This window comes from Rousettus aegyptiacus, unplaced genomic scaffold (assembly GCF_014176215.1).
Source record: "Rousettus aegyptiacus isolate mRouAeg1 unplaced genomic scaffold, mRouAeg1.p scaffold_m13_p_1, whole genome shotgun sequence".
Taxonomy (NCBI): Eukaryota; Metazoa; Chordata; class Mammalia; order Chiroptera; family Pteropodidae; genus Rousettus; species Rousettus aegyptiacus.
The window spans coordinates 180,584,249-180,589,451 of NW_023416284.1; the positions used below are offsets into that span (position 1 = coordinate 180,584,249).

The window sequence follows — 5,203 nt, forward strand, 5'->3', positions numbered from 1 at the left end:
CACCATGAAACACCTAAGAGCAGGCAGAACACAGGACGCAGAGCTGGACCTTCACACATCGAGGTGTTTCCCACCGTGTTCAGGGGAGGGAGAGTTGGCTGGAAGCCAGGTAGAGCCACAAAATTCTCAAAATATGTATTTATTTTAAAACTGAAAACCATTGTTACATTTCAATCACTTTTAAAAACTATCAATTCACACCTCCCAAAGTAGATGGAAAGGTGTATTTCAATGAATGAAAGGCGGAGAGCTACGACGGCAAATCACACAAGTGGGAGCATCTTCCACTTCTTCAAACATCAGAAATCACGACTTTAAACAACAGGCGTGTTTCTGAAACGGCGTGACACTCCGTGGTCCGGCTGCCATTTCACCAGGGGTCACCGTGATTATTTCAGAGTGGCGGCCTGCTCCACGAGCTGTGCGTGGCCTCCCCACCAGCCCCTGCTGGGCCGGGAAGCGAAGCAAAAGCAAGTCCTGAATGGGCATCGCTTCTCCAAAAAGTGTACTTCGTGACACCAGCAGAATCTTAAGTCCCTTGCGGGTGTGGGGGGTGGGGACAGCCTGGCAAAGACCCACTTCGACAAGTCTCACCGGGTGGCACAGGAAGCCTCCTTCCGTGAGCGTCCGCGTGAACTGGCACTGAGCTCCACTGCCAGCATCGGCTCATGCTCTGGGACAAGGAGCTCCAGTTCCCAAGGGCGTCCTTAAGCCTGCGAAAGGGGGACAGGCTCTGAAACGCCTGGAGGGCAGGCGAGCGTGTGATTACTAACAACTGATAGTCTCAGAGACTGGCATTTAGTGTCCTACGACATCATCTGCTGACCAAATCCCTCCAGCTACTCCCTTAGTAGTATGAAGGATCCTTTTGCTAAAATGGCATCACCCCCACGGCCTGTGATTTTGGTAAATTCTGAATCCTGGGAATAATATACCTCGCACCTACCCAGCTTGTGTTTCAACGAGCCAGAAATGAGTTTCTATGATGAACGACTGTTTCCAACACTGCAGTTTCGAAAGCTGGAACTTCAGAATCTACAGCAGCACCGGGGAATGACCGCCAGGGACGGGCTGCCCGGCGCGGGGGTCGGCTGTGGCTCGAGAAACGAGGGCAGTAGCTGCCATTCATTTATGCTCACTCCGTGCTGGGCGCTGTGCTAGGAACGGTGTAAATGTTATCTCATTTATTCTCACGATGACCTTGCAAGGTAGATACTGTTATCCCCGTTTTACAGACGAGGAGACTGTGGCTCAGACGTGTTGCCCACTGATAAGCGGCGGAGCTGGGATGCAAATGCCTGTCCAGCTCCAAAACCCACATAACACCCGCTCCCATGCAGCAAACACTGCTGACTGCCTTCCAACCACCATTATCTACCTCTTCGATATTTGCAGAACCCCAATTTTATACTAGTAAATGCCTTCCCCCCCACCAAAAAAAATTCAAGTAAAGTATTATTGATCTAAGCCAGTACTGTCCAGGAGAAATTGAATGTGAACCACATTGCAAGCTACATACGTAATTTTAAACTTTCCAACAAGCACATTAAAAAAGGAATAGAAAAGAAAAAAATTTATAATTTTATTTAAATATATCCAAAATGTTATCATTTCAACATGTAATCAAAATTATTATTTTTTTTTTTTTTTAGGCAAGGCAACCCTTGGTTGACCTCGCAGATTGCAAGGACCTTGTCAGCTTACAATCCTTTATTTCTTCATTTTTTATACCTACGGCACCTGGTCTTCCTAGGTGGTCTCCCATACCAAGTACTAACCAGGCTCGACCCTGCTTAGCTTCCGAGATCAGACAGGATCGGGCTTGTTCAGGGTGGCATGGCCGTAGACCAAATTTTTAATTATAAATGAAATCTTATAAAATTATAAATATAAGAACAATTTTAAAAAAGAAAGAAAGAAAGAAAGAAAGAAAGAAAGAAAGAAAGAAAGAAAGAAAGAAAGAAAGAAAGAAAGAAAACAAAGCACATAGGCTCTGAGTCGTCAGCACAAACTTTGAGCACACAGAAGGAAGCGAGGGGGGAGTCACGTGAGCATCTGGGAGCAGCAGGGAGGCCGAGGGAGAAGCAAGCGCAAAGATCTAAGGCGGGACTTCCGAGGCGGCGGGGCATCCGGGGAACGTCCCAGAGGCTGGTGCAGCCTGAAGGAAGTAAAGGCAGGGGGAGAAGTACGGGCTGAAGCCAGGAAGGTAGGCGTTTAAAGTAGGTGGGGCCTCACGGTCTACCATGAAGGCTCTGCTTCTACGGTGAGCAAGATGAGAAGCCGCTGGAGGGTCTGAGACGACGAACGGCACGATCCATCATACACTGTAACACTCTCACTATGAAAGTGAGGCAAGAATGAAGGGAAAGGAGAGCAGAATCACAGAGACTGGTTCGCAGGACCCCAGGGAGAACCCCGGTGTGAGAAGCTGTCAGAATCTGGGTCTGATTTGAAGATGTGCTGATGCTTGAGAGAGGTCAGAGAAGGGAGCTGCCGATAACTCCAGGATTTGGTAGCGGAGGAATTGCCATTTACTAGGATGGGACAACTGGAGGAAGGGCAGGTTTGGGGCAGAGAAGAAAATCAAGAGCTCGGTTTCGATGCGTTAAGTTTAAGATGCCAATGAGACATTCCCCGGTCAAGCTGGATTTGTGGATTTATAAGGTACATTTGGGTCTGAAGTTTGGGGAAGTCCAAGTTGGAAGTCTAAATCTTGGCGTCATCAGCACATAAACGGTGTCTAACGCCATGAGATAGGTGAGGTCACCAAAAGAGAGAACCGAACAGAGAACAGAGGTCCAAGGCCTGGCCCCGGGTGTGTCAGCGCTGAAGTCCAGAAAATCAGAAGGAATGACAGACACAACCTCAGTGCCCTGGGAGGGAAACCGGAGAAGCCGAGTAACGAGTTGTTTCGAGGCAAAAGCAGTGACCGCCTAGGCCAAATGCTGACGAGTCAAGAAAGGGAGACGACCCTCTGGACCCAGCAAAATGCCCGGGACCTTGGTAAGAGTAGTTTCGGTGGAGTAAAGGCCTTGAATGCCTGATGGAGAAGATTCAAAAGAAACTCGAAGAATGGCAGGCGCGTGGGTGAGTCGGGGCTATCAGGGAGTTCTGCCATGAAGGGAGTAAGAGAAAGGGAGCTTCTGGGGCGGGAGACGTTTCGAGGTTCTACGTCTGCCACCTCGTGTGCGTGTTGCTCAGCAGAGCGTAAATTTGCCTTTGAAGAAAGGGAGGGGTGCTCGTGGGGTGAGCGAAGCCCTGAGGCAGGGCGTGGGAGTGCACCAGGGCACGACGTGGGAGAGCGAGGCTCGGGTGGGAACACGAACGTCTCCCCCACGACCCCGTTATGGACGGTGGTATGAATCTCCCCGTCTAAGCCATTTCATTTGGGTTTTCTGCTAGCTACGAGCAAAACGACATCCTAACAGAAACACTTCATTAGGAGACCCGAGGAGCTTATCAAGTGACTTAACATGATCAGTCAAGACAGGGGCAGATGAAGCAGAGACTCAGGGTCTTCAGAACAGCGAGACTCTCAGCTGCCATGGGAGGTGACCGAGTTGGAGCTTCAAATAAGGAGATGCTCTAAGAATTTATGATTTAACTCTGTTATCGATTCGTCCGAGCCTGATGACCCTCTCAACAAAAACAAAGGGCTGAACCTCTCCCAGTGCACTCATCTTAGTCTGAGGTAATTTCCCTTGAGTAAGAGGCTCGCTTGGAAGTGGATGTGTCGTTTGGCAGCAAACAGCGAGGGAGAGTCCCAGTTCACGCCAGCAGAAGTCCCCTGACTCCCGCCTAAGCTCAGTGGGAGTTCCTGTAGGCAGCAGAGGCATGCCAGTCTCAAGGCTACAGAGATAAAAAGGCCTAAGAGAAATGGAAATCTACATATTAGCTTCGTGCCACATATCAGCTCATCGTAAGCATCGGGTTAGAGATAATACCTGGGTGAACTGCTTGGTCCTACAGACAAAAGGGTTAGGGGGAAAGGAACTTACTGGAAGACCAGATTTAGCACCTACAGTCTTGCCACAGAATTTAGGACTTAGCCCATCTCTCCAGGCAATGACGATCTTTTAGACCCACCTCCTTGGCTACAGTCTTCCGCCCCTCTGTCCCTACGGGCCACTAAATGGTTGAGTGAGTTAGATGATTGTGTAGTTGGTTGCTGGAAGAACCTTCTTTGTAAAACAACGCAAAAGAATGGTTTGAAAATGCCTGCATTTTAAGAAATTGTTATAGAAAACAGAAGGGGATTCTGACACCCGTAGTACCTACCTAGAGATTGAAAGAGGAGCCAGGCGCAGTGCTGGTCAGAACTTTCAAAGGCAGGGTGGATGTGGCATTTACCGTCAAGTAAAAAAAGAGAAAATCATCTGACAGTCAGTAAACCGACCTATTTTTTTGTGTTAACAAAAAGAATGACTCTCAAAGTTGACTTACTAAACAGATTTTACTTATATACTGAAGTACTGCAAATAATAATCTGAATTAACAACTACCAAGCAAACCGTGGAGACTTAAAGAACATTCTAGAAAGGATTATTGCTATGAAATGTAAGTTTGAGAGTTAGCAAAAGAGCTGATCACAGAAACTGTACATTATTAGTTTTAAACATTTTATGTGGAAAATTCAACAGCACAATAGTCTATCATTTCAACAGCACAACTGCAATAATATGACGAATCCCCCGTGCCCCCACCACCCCTCTTCAGCAAGTGTCGGCGCACACACGCCAACCTGTTCCACATGCCCTCCTCACGTCGGCCCACTCCAGCCACACTGAGACGAGTCCCAGACATCCTCTCAGCTCATCCGTAAATAATGCAGTATGTATTTCACAAAGATCAGAAGTTCACTGGGATTTTTCGGTTTAACATAATCATAACACTATTACCACATCTAAAAATTCCTCATTCCTGAATATCACACTCACTGTTGGAATGGAGAATGCATCTTTGAATTTCGAACAAGTAATTTAAAACGCTTTATTTCAAAATATTTTTAAATTAAAATGAATAGAAACATTATGTATAAACATAAATACATAATGATGAAGAATGAAAAATCTGTATGGAATTTTTTGTTTGTTTTACTTTTTAAAAGTTTCTTCAAACATACATACATAGCATTTTTCATAAATATAAAAATGTGGTAATATAAAGCTATTTGGGTTTTTTCCCTCTTAGACCCTTTTTACCC

The 5,203-nt window shown here is 46.6% G+C and overlaps 1 pseudogene; it reads right to left on the bottom strand.

The window, feature by feature from the left end:
• Window positions 1-1,728: 1,728 nt before the first annotated feature.
• LOC118606543 lies at window positions 1,729-1,848 on the bottom strand (annotated as a pseudogene).
• Window positions 1,849-5,203: the final 3,355 nt, after the last annotated feature.